The sequence below is a fragment of the Amblyomma maculatum genome, chromosome 3 (assembly GCF_055883805.1).
Source record: "Amblyomma maculatum isolate TAMU_Amacu chromosome 3, ASM5588380v1, whole genome shotgun sequence".
NCBI classification, from domain to species: Eukaryota; Metazoa; Arthropoda; class Arachnida; order Ixodida; family Ixodidae; genus Amblyomma; species Amblyomma maculatum.
The window spans coordinates 136,171,740-136,183,755 of record NC_139346.1 but is presented as its reverse complement, the minus strand read 5'-3'; positions in this window follow the sequence as shown (position 1 = coordinate 136,183,755).

Sequence of the window (12,016 nt, the reverse complement as noted above, 5' to 3'; positions counted from 1 at the left end):
GCCATGAATCTCATTCGTACATTAACGCAGGAGCTCTGTGCACTGCCAGCAGCGGCCGAGGCGCGGCGCTGCGTACTGTCCGGCTGCCGGTAACCCTTGGTGGCTGCCGTAATATAGCGGCGATTCACCAGGCAGTTTTGTCTCCTTCTGCAGTGTGCTATTGTTGGTATGGTATGCAAGAGCATCTGGAAGTATACCGCGTGCCTGATGCATACCTGGGATGTCGCCGACAGACGTGAAACGAAAAAAAAAAAAAAAGTTACGATGATCTGCCTACCTATTGACAGCGATATGTATAAAATGTGAAACAGTGTTGTCCTACCAGAAGGTCTTTGGGGGAGGCAGTCGCCACCACGGTCGGCATTTTCCTTATATTTTAATGCTCTTATAAATCAGTAAATCAATTCATTGTCTTTGTCACATTTTTATTCCTACGATTCTGACCTACGTCCTATTCCTACATCTCTGTCTGCTTTTCAGCGACAAGATTTTGAATCGCTTTTGCTGCCTTACGTCGCAGATTGGATCACTTGATTATTTTTTATCTCTAAACCACGGCGCCTCGGCAGAAGGGCCGTGCCTTGACATCCGGTTGGATGCCATCACAATCAAGTGCAAGATTTTCAGTTGTTTCTACGGATTTACCACACAAAGCACATGCGTCATCTCCGTGGGTAAACTTTCTTTTGCCGCTCCACGATTACCTTACAATGCATATACTAAGGCAATCGCTAACAGAAACAGGACAATCTTAGACTTCAATCAACCAAAGGATTTAGCAAGATTTCGGAAAGAGCACTCAACTATCAGTAATATCTCTACTATCAACAAGGCGATGAAAAAATGCTCTTAATATAACCAGCCCTTGTACATAGCATTAATTGATTACGAAAAAACATTTGACTCAGTAGAAACCTCAGCAGTCATACAGGAATTGTGAAATCAGGGTTTAGACGAGCTGTGTGTTAAAGCACTGGAAGATATCCATATTGGCTGCACAGCAACCATAGTTCTGCATAAGGAAAGTAATAAAATTCCAATAAAGGTGTTAGGCAAAGATACACGATCTGCCCAGTACTATTCACACTAGAGAAAATATTCAAATACTTGGAATGAGAGCAGTTAGGGATAAATGTCGGTGGAGAATACCTCGGTAATCTTCGATTCGCTTATGACAATGCCTTGCTAAGTAGCCCAGGGGAGCAGTTTTAACGAATGATTATTGACCGAGATAGGAGAAGCCGAAAGGTAGGGCTCAATCACCAGAAGACTAAGGTAATGTTGAACAATATGCGAAAGGAATAGCAGGTCGAAATGGGTAGCGAAGGGCTCGAACTGGTAGGCGAATGTGTCTACTCAGGACAGGTAGTAACCGCAGATCCGAGCCACAGAAAGGAAATAACTACTAGACTAAGATTGGCATGGAGCACATTTGGAACGTACTCGCGTATTATTACTAGCAGCTTACCGGTATATCGCTCAAGAGTCGTAGCGCCGGCAAAATATCGAAGACAAACCAGCTAGCTCAAATTTCTGTGTTACGCTCAAGAGGAAAGTAAATAACGGGTGCGCCTTACCTGTACTCACCTATGAGGCTGAAACGTGGAGGCTAACGAAAAGTGTTGTACTATACGTTGAGGAAAACGCAGAGGGCTATGGAACGAAAGATTGTAGTAGTAACATTAAGAGATAGGAAGCGTTCAGATTGGGTCAGATAAATAACAAAAGTCGCTGATATTCTAGTGGAAATCAAGAAGAAGAAATGGGCGTGGGCAGGCCCTTTATTGCGAAGAGAGAATAACCGATGGTCGCTTAGGGTAACAAACTGGATTTCAAGGGAAGGAAAGCGTAGCAGAGGGTGGCGAAAGTCAGGTGGGCAGGCGAGGTTAAGTTCGCAGGGATCATGTAGATGCAGCAAACACAGGACTGGGTTAGTTGGAGTAATATGGGAGATGCCTTCGCTCTGCAATGGGTATAGTCAGGCTGACGACGACGACGACGATGATGATGATGATGATGATGATGATGATGATGATGATGATGATGATGATGGGGGTGGGAGTGTAGCTGCGCGTTCTAATGCATCCCGCACTGACTCTTGAGTTATCATGGAAGAATTCCCACCTAACCTATCATTTCTGCAGTCTGTTTATTTTTCATTGAAACATTCCAGTTTTCCTTCTGTGTTTTTACGTGTCGTATAAGGCTTTTTGTTTCTCCGTCCTTGTCTCCTGCATATTTACTGGTCAGTTTCCTAGTCCTTTTCCGCCACTGTAAGGCAGCGATTTTTCGCGCAAGGTATTTTATTAGCTTAGCTGCCCACCTCTTAGCGTCCAATTTTCTCAAACGTTCTTTTATTTACTCTGAGTTTCCCTTACTTCAAAAAAACGCCCAGCCCTCCCACGTCTGAAAATGAAAAGCGCACTATGTGTTTTAGGCCTTTTAAATAGTATCCACTTGGCAGAAATATTGCTTTTTGACTTCGTCTGCGGGTTTCCTATACTGTGATTCTAACCCCCAAATCAGCATTCTCAGCACATACCTCCGTATGTTCGTCCATGCTCATGCCGGGCCGTTTCGCAAAACCAGTCTTGATAACAGCAGGGCTAGAAGAAAAATTCCAGTAAGCACTTTATCAGATTTCTTTAAATCAAATTACTCTGTCAAAGGCCAATGCAGCATTACCATCGTACACAGTCAATTATATTTATCCGGTGAGATGTTTACATCGGACAAAAAAGGCGGTAATATTGCTTTGCAGACAAATTGCGCTTCGTGCGAATACCCTACAGGTTAGCAAACCATAGGGCATGACAAAGGGCTGACTGAAACCCAAATTTAAAACCCTTGTCCTTAACACATGATGGAACGCTGAGTGGCAGCTTCGCCGCAGTAACCAACAGAGTGAACGAGGATCACGACTGAGGATCAAACAAAACGAAAGTAGAGAATATCGGGTGTGACGTCATATACCATGTGGAGGGCACACAAATAATTACCTTACTGCCGCGAGTACAGTGTGAGTCCCTTGGCGGCGTGAACGGATCAGCTTCGCTGGCCGCTGAAATTGACTACAGCAGCGACGCAGCTTAACATTCTTCGCGTTAAGCTTCCATTCTCTCGTGCTATGTATTGAATCTCGTGTTCATCAACTTCGATTCATACGTTAGTCATTCCGAAAAAACAGGACGAGGCCACTTGCATGTGCAAGCCGAAATTTCGACACATGTCCGCTCGAGTGACAGCAGCGCAACGGGCAGAAAAAAAATCCAGAGATGCACTTAGGTATGCTAGGTACAGTAGTGCGAAAACATTGCGACTTCTGTCGCGCCGCCTGACGGATTCGCCCGACACTACGCTAGCGGCTTTCGGCCGCACTCAGCCAAATGGCTTATGTATAGGGCGTCTTTACAAAAGTTAAGCGAACAAGCATCATGCAACTTCATGAAGACAATGTTCACTGCACAGCGCGAGAGCGTGGCAAAGGGGAAGTTTATGAAAACGACAATGTTTTCTGCATAGCGCGAGCGTGTGTTGACGTTTAAGACGAGGCTTGATCAGCTGTGGCGGTGTTATAGACAAAAAGCGGCGTCAATATGGTGGTCTAGTGTCCGGCCCAGGGAAGCTGATGTGCTCCTTCTGCATGGTGCAGACTCGAAACCCATTAACGGCGATGTTTTTTTTTTCTTTACTGACAGTTCGTGTAGGCACGCTCTGTCCACAAATCCTATCCACTCCACTCCTGAGCCGTTAAATCCTTTCACATCAGAAGACCAAAAGAGAGGCATCTGCGAAAAACACGTCGTTGATGTCTGGGCATGGGAGTTGTACAGCAACAGGGACAGTATTTGCATATGCCAGAATATAATGGTTTCATGACTAATTAACTTGACCTATCAAAAAAACTACCTTTTTATCTTATGGTCAATCTTCCGAAATTAAGCACCGTCAACTTCATAGGTCAGTTCGCCCTATATTTTTCTCAATTCATAATTTTCGAAATGTCGAACGCCAATAATGAGCATGTTACAGCCTATTAAGCGGGCTATATTCAGCTCTTATTTTATTAATACCTGACTCTTGCGCTTTTTGTTTCTGAAATACCAGGGCCATTTGTGTATTTACTATTGTTGGAGAGGGTAACATGATTTCGCCGACAACACCAAGTGCAAGCCACGTGGTTCTACGAGCGTTCAACGCAGAAAAAGCCAACACGAACTTTCAAATACGCGTCTTTGATGTTCATTAAAAGCAATCATATTTCCGATTAAGAAAATTTTGAAAGAGCTTATTTATGATGTCGCTGGTTTTACTTTCGTAATATTGTCACTAAAATAAAAATAGAAAGTTTCGTAATTACTGATACCCACGTAAACGTGTAATCAATATGGTCTAGTGCGGACAAAATGTCCACATTGTGGTACAGTTCATATGCAGATGTCGCACCGAACCTCCTATATACCCTAAGTTTAAAAATAATACTGCGTACACGGTCCAAATGTCCTCCGCCTTAAAATTAGGACGCAATAGTGGCCGTTTGGTTCTCTATACAAACGCATGGTACGTTCATTTGCAAATTTGCAAACAATTGTAAGATAAAACAAGGGAACACGACATATGCATGAAGCTGCGTTTGTTTCCGAGCCATACGAGAGGACCTTGTATGGCTAGTTCAATGGCATGTACGGCTCGGAACGCGAGGGTTGCGGGTTTGAATCTGGCCTCAAACCTAACTCATTTTTCTGAGGCATTTGAAGAGAAAACCGCCCGGTTTTTCGTGGAACAGGAGCATTAAAACTGTCGTTTTGAAATCACCCGGTGTTCATACAAAAGGTGCATAGATCGTATAACATTTCCTTCCCACTGAGCTCCTCAACATATTGGTCATCGGTAATTATTATTCTGAAACGCACCGATAATAGAAATACACATTGAGGGTTTTTTTTTTTTTCAACTATGGTAGCAGAATGCTTAACTCAGTGCCACGAAGAAAAATGAGTTGAGCAGAGTCGACTTACTTGACGGCATTCACTCGTACTCCGTGTCTCGCATTTTCTAAAAGGAAAGGTAAATGTTTAGTTGAAAGAGCTGCCCTACAAAATAGGGGTTAAGAAAGCGAGCGAATCGTTTCAAACTCTTTTGCTGCTTGCGGGAAAAAAATTACCCCCTAGTTTATCAGAACGTTCAGAAGAAAAGGACGTAATAGTAAACAGAATGATGGTGTCAAAGGCTGCGACTTCAGTTTGCGTGGCCGCCGCGGCCGTGATTCGAACCCCGCATCCCTGGACACAGCCTTCGAGAGCCTTAACCACTCTACCACCACGGTGGGGCTCAATATGATTAGTTACACCCAGAACATGACGTCCAGTGTTGTTCGTATTCGTCTTTGTGGGTGATATGTGAACACGCACCGTATGCGACACATCGTGTGAAGTGATCCAGGGAAGCTTTGAATATGTTATAAGGCGTTGCATTAGCCACCTGTAAAAAGAAATCAGAAAGGCATAAGTGAACAGAATACTTCTGCGCAGATGGCTGTCACCATAATTAGTGCAAGCAACGATTTTCAACAAACGCAAGTAACATAACCTTACGTTCTCACACTCCACTACCAAGAGGAGTGAAGGCAAGGACAAAACACACGAAAACTCAACTACCAGGTATAAAAACAGTTTTATTCACAGATATATTTATACCTACTTCGCAAGGAAGTCGGCGTCTATTCTCTCTGCACTTAGTATATTCAACAGACTGGTTTTCTCTAGGCGCTAGCCTCAAATTGACTACGTAGTGAGACCTGAGAACACTTATTTACTTGTTCCGCGGCCCAATATTCTATAAGCTGACTCCCCAGGTGGCAATGGCTGCATCATACTGCTTCACCCTAGTGAAAAGCACCATATGAGTAACAGTAACCTCATACAGATTTCTCATACTAAACTCGTACAAATCTCATTAATTCTCATATATTTCTTATATGATGAATGAATTTAGTATGAGACTATATGAGAGTTGTATGAGAATTTGTATGATGTTATTGGGACTCATAGGGTTTTTTCACTAGGGCAGCACTTTCTCTTTTGTAAGTTTGGTCCTTCTCGGCTACTGAGAGCTTCGGAGACCGAAGCAAAGAATTTATCGGTTCAACTGTACTGACAAGCCGAAGCCCAAATAAAATAATTCACGGTAGCTAGCGCGAAAGCGAAACATTCCGCAAGCTCCGTACTGGTCCGGTCGCATCTAGCTGGTTCTTTCAAGTGTCGAGCTCTTACATTGAATCCGCCCATGGTGCACGCTGTACCTCATCGGCGCGTAGTATTATGACACTTTGTACTGTTAGAGCACATGTTCGTAAAACACCCACGGGTCACAAAGAAATTCCCTGACAAAACAACACATGGATGGCGTCACAGGTCGTGACTTCAATCAATCACAATTGCAAAACTCCTCCTAATGAAGTAAAACCATCTTGCGGAAAAGAAGAGGCGGTCAAGCGAGAATAGCACCGCGACCCTTTCGGTTGCAAGCGGAGCGCGCTGTCTCTACAGTAAAACGCGGGTTTAATGGAAATAGCTTACATACCTTATGGGGCCGCGTCGTACCTTAGAAGGAACAGCGATCACACAATGCCTTAGAGTAATACTAGGTGGAATTTAGGAGCACAATTTCGCACCGGTGATGAGTACTACCAAGTAGCCCTACTGCTTATCTCCCACATCGAGTATCATTACCGCTGAGGCCTGAAACTTTATTTCATACACGTTTCGTAATTCAAACTTTGCCATTTCCCGTTCGTGCCGTTTATTCCAAAGACCGGGAATTAGAATCGTTTTATAGCTTGGAAGATGTCCCCACTGGTTCCAACGCGAGATGTTCCCAATGCGTAGAAAATCCCTAGAAGGCGTATAGTAATTATAAATTTTAACCGGCACTGTTAATTGCCGCCACTAATTATGGTAACTGCTCATGATTTTTTAATAATATTAAAGCGTCTCCTTATTTATTTCCAGGTTTTACGCTGAATTTCCACACCGCGACCTCCTCGATCTCTCTTTACAATGTGAAAACAGAGACCTGGTTACGATTTAGTTAACACAGGTTTTGCTGCAGGACGATCATTATAAGGTATCGTCACACCCCCGTTACTGTGAGGTATCATCGGGTGCTCCCAGTATAGCATGAGTTTTCGAACGCGTGCAGCCGCGTAGGAGGTTTATGGTCGCAATTACCTTCTAGCAGGAAACCAAGACTAGGGACGGGTATAGTAGCAGAGAAGCGTTGGAAGACATTCTGTTGAGTTACCTGTCCCCGAAGAAGGTTACGAGCATTTTGTACCAGCCTACAGAGACACGCTGACTGGACTTTCATCGCACAAAAGGGACGCATACATGTGCTCCTTGTCTTGGAGGCAATGGCGTGGCGGCACCCCGGAAGAATATCGAGCACTGGCAATATTGAAAGTGGGCGCACAGCCTAGTAACCAATCTCATCACTGCTTGTTTGACTGGTTGTGATTAAAAGATGAACGGGACCTCGAGGAGGCTTTATAACCGAGTCTGGGGGTCCATTCCAGCCTTCTAGGCTACGTTCGGATGTCATGCATCTTCGCCTACGCCAAGTAATTGGTCTCCCTGGTTGTTAGCCAGTTCAAGGTTGTCGTTTTTTTTCTATTCGCAGCAAATACGTCTCAAAGTGCTTAAATCGGTTATTCCGTAAATATTTGTACATAAAATTTAAGTAAAAAATTAAGGGCACCACTTTAGCCTCTATGTACAACAAGGCAGAAGCAATTTGGCCCCCCCTGCTGCGATCCTTGATAAGCCTTCGATTCCTCAGATAGATAGATAGAGAGAGAGAGAAAAAAACGAAAAGAGACTCTCATACTCTTTCTTACTTTTTAATCTCCCTCTAGAGAGAGAGGGAGAGTACAGAGTGAGGAAGAGTCTCACTTTCTCTAGTATCTCCCTCTCTCTAGAGAAAATCTCTCCCTCTCCCCTCTCTTCGTACAGAGGAGAGGAAAGAAAGAGAGGGAAACAAAGAGAAGGGAAGAGAGGGTGGGGAAGAAGAGTGAGGTAGAAAGAAAGGAAGATAGTCTCTCTCTTTCTAGGGACCCTCTTCCTCTCTCTCTTTCTCTCTGTGACAGAGCTCTCCCTCTCTGAAGGGAAGGAGAGCTCTCAATGCTCTGTCTCTCTATAGAGAGAGACTGTCTTTCACATCACTGTCATTACATATCACTAACTATTGCTCACTATATTCCTATCACTAACTATTGCTCACTATATTCCAGAATCCTACTGATATTCCGCGGAATCTCGCGGTCTAGACTTCTAACTGTGGAAATATTTGTACTTAAGAGTTCAAGTAATAATCACTCAGTTCTCCTGCATGATATTCGTCGTCGCATAACCGTCCTAGATGGTACACCTCTGTCGCGTGAAGCCTTCGGAAAGTCTTCGGAAAACAATGGAACGGAAACTCACCATTCTTGAAACTGTACAATCGTATAGATGCAATTCTGCGTGCAGTTGCTCTCAACTCATAAAACGATCACATCTTTGTTCGTGAAAATTGAAAGTATTTTGATTTGGCAAGATACGTCTGGGGCGCTTCTTTCCTCAAAAGACTGCCCTTGCTGACAAAACAAAAAATCGGCCACTGTTTTGTTTCCTTGGCGCAGCTAAGGATGATGACGAAAACGCTTGTACGATTTTATTCTTAAGTGCTTGGGTACTGGCTCTCCCTTTCGTGCTGCAAGTATGATTCTTGTTTGCTTTCACGTTGTTCTAGAAGCACTTGAGTTCGTCCTCAGAACACTTGGCAAGGGTCAATGGAAGAAGGAGAAATTAGCAGCTTCAGTATCTTTAAATGCATTTTTGCAGCTCACTTGTACCGGCCATGGTGGCTGAGCGGTTAAGACGCTTCGCTACTATAAAAATTTGCTCTTAATCAACAGAACAATAAAAATTAACCTTTCCTTTCCATTCCACTTATTAGGCTCACCCTCATGTAGCACGAAGCAAAGGTCTAACAGTCATTTTAACATTCCCAAATGTAGAAATGCAGAAGTCGACAGCCTGTTGAATTTCAAACGGAGCTAAACTATGGTCTAATCAAGTTATTCTTGAATATCTTTCTTCATTAATTCTTCTTTGATACCCTGCCTTCGACTTTCGCCCTTGTTATTGTAGGAAATAAATTCTGCTCAATGCAGTGTACCTAAATTTTGAGTGTTCTCTACATTTTTATTCTACTTATCACGTCTATTTTGTAAACATGTTCTATTACAATACCATTCTTGTGTACAGCATCGTTATTTCTTAAACCCTTCATCCTCTGCTGCTGAACATGCGAGTAATTATTTTATTTAAACCGGTCGCTACCCTCTTGATCCAGTCACTAGCACTAGATCTTGATCCAAACAGTCTTTCTATACATTACTTAGTTCATGGTAAGAGTGTTTCCTATAAAAAGTAAGCATCGGCTGACCTCCATAAATACCAAAGCATAACGGAGAACATTAATGTTTTTCTGGGTTATATCAGTATTGGTGTGAGAGCAATCTAAGCCCTTTTCAATATAAAACATTGCTTTAAAATACAGAAACCACTATTTGAAGGTATATACCTCTACCGAAATTAAACCAGTGTGTATTATATCTGCACAAAATACAACGCAGAATTATAATCACTGAATGAACATTTTCCTTCAGGAGTGGTGACATGCCTTAGTAAAGACTGCACAATTATTTTCTTCTATACTGCAAAGCTGTTCAGCACAGCGGTAAAGCAGTATTCTATTTCAACGGTTGCGCATCTTTGTTTCTATGTTCTACAATCACCCAGAAACAACTCACTTGCATCTCCAGTGATCCACAATTTTTCACACCAAATCAATCTCAAAGAAACTTGCACTCACTACTGTCAGCGACACGACGCTGGAAACGTTGACGATGTTACCTGCAAAAATGTGGAACAAAAATTATAGCTCAGCTCTGACACACCATCTAGCCTATAACACATGTGAGTTCATATGCCACATATAGTGTGGCAGGAATAACCTTTCTATCACATAACTCGCATTTCATATGCGTTTTTGACAAGTAATGCGTCACGTTGTCTTGCTTGGTGCTGACATCATACATCTGAAATGCCTTCTGCCTTGCAATTATCCGTGCACAGAGGAAGCCATCTGATATGCTGTATATAACAGAATAAACCCTGTCGCCGACACCCGTTTGTTCAGTACCATGGCTGAGCAGGCGAGCGTTCGTCGAACCATAGATTATATGCGTCGAGATATGCCACAGATTTGATGAGAGGTGTATTAATAAACCTGTTTATGATTATGTGGCTTAACTACCAAAGCTGACTCAGGCTGAAGCAATGCATCTGTCGTTTAGTGTTCAACGCAGGTATCTGGGCGAGTTGGTTAGAAGATGTACTAACATCAGCACATAAACACGGACACAGAGAATATAGGGACACAGCAAGGAAGTGCGCGCTTGCTGTGTTCCTATATTCTGTCTGTGTCAGTGTTGGTGCGCTCATGTTAGTATGCCATTCAGTGACTGGTGAAATATCAGTATTTTGTTTTCTAGACTTGATAAAGTGTGCCACATTGCCAGAATCCTGTTTCAATATCGTCGGTGCGCGTTCAGCACTTTAATACTGTTTTACAAGGTGGCATTCCTGGACCCTGGCGTATGCCTGCTAAAACCTTCTGTGCGTTTCCTTTTCGTGCTAGGCTGTGCTTTAAGTTCTCTTTCATTTGAATCCAATCGCATTAATTTCCAGGTTCTCGTGTTCACACGACAGAAGACCTGTTCAAGAGCAAGCTTTCCTTTAGTTAGCTATTTCTATTTCTTTGAGTAATCGCAGATCCCAGAGGGACTAGCGGGCTGTTGCCGAACGTTGTGAACCCCACCACGTAGTGTTCACCGCATGCAAACCACTTGTTCTTTAGTGAGTACTGTTATGGGAGACTGGTATCGCTACGACTCGTTTCACTCACACCCAAACCTCCCCGCTGGAGGTTTGGGGGATAGAGATGGAGTTTCACCTGCAACGTACCTTTGCTTTGACGCAGGTAGGGCAGAGCATTCCGGGTCATGCAAATCGGACCACGAAGATTGGTTGCGAACACCCGGTCGTAATCTTGCATGGACGCGCTCTCTGTGGTCCCTTCCATGACTATTCCTGCGTTGTTCACCTGAACAAAATATCAATTGCACTTTCAAACGGCTCAGAAATTCAAACGTATATCCCCGCTACCATAAATGCTGGCAAGCTGCGTTCGTGTTGATTTCGTTGAAACAGACGTGCAGCTGAAAGATAGAAAGTTCCATCGACTTGCTTGTATGAGCAGCCTGGACAGGCAGAATGGACTTTCCTCTGCAGCTACCCTTCTTTGCTATCGAACTGCGGACTTATTTTGTGCATGCGCATATTATGCCCCTCAACGAGATAATTTCGTCTCAGTAAAATGAATTGCTCACACACGCTCCACGTCTGAGTCAGATGTTAAAAAATGGAAACAAGTTTAAACTCTTGCCTTGTCTTTAAAGATTATTCCTTCCTCCATGATGTGCCCGGCATCGCTGATTTGACACTGCCTTCTCCGGGGAGTGCCCGCACTGTGGGAAAAGGTCCTCGGACCTCTTCCACATTGTGTGGGCGTGCCTCTCCAAACCTGCCCTTACGCACAACCCTAACCCCACCCGGGAGAACTAGGAGGCGATCTTACTAGCCTGTTCCGACTCGAAAGCCCAATAGGCGATGGTTAAACAAACAATGGCGGCAGCGAAAGCCACTGGAATCCCGTACTGCAGACTCCGTCTAGTATTTGTGAAGGGAAAGGCACTAAGCCAGACCCCAAAGCAACCTCAATTTAACTCACTATTTTCAGAGGCAATAGACGTATTTACCACTACCTACCGCATTGTCTCCGACGTTCTCCATTTTACTTTCTCTTCGTGACTATGTGTGGAAAAACAATCTAATTTTTTCACATATATATT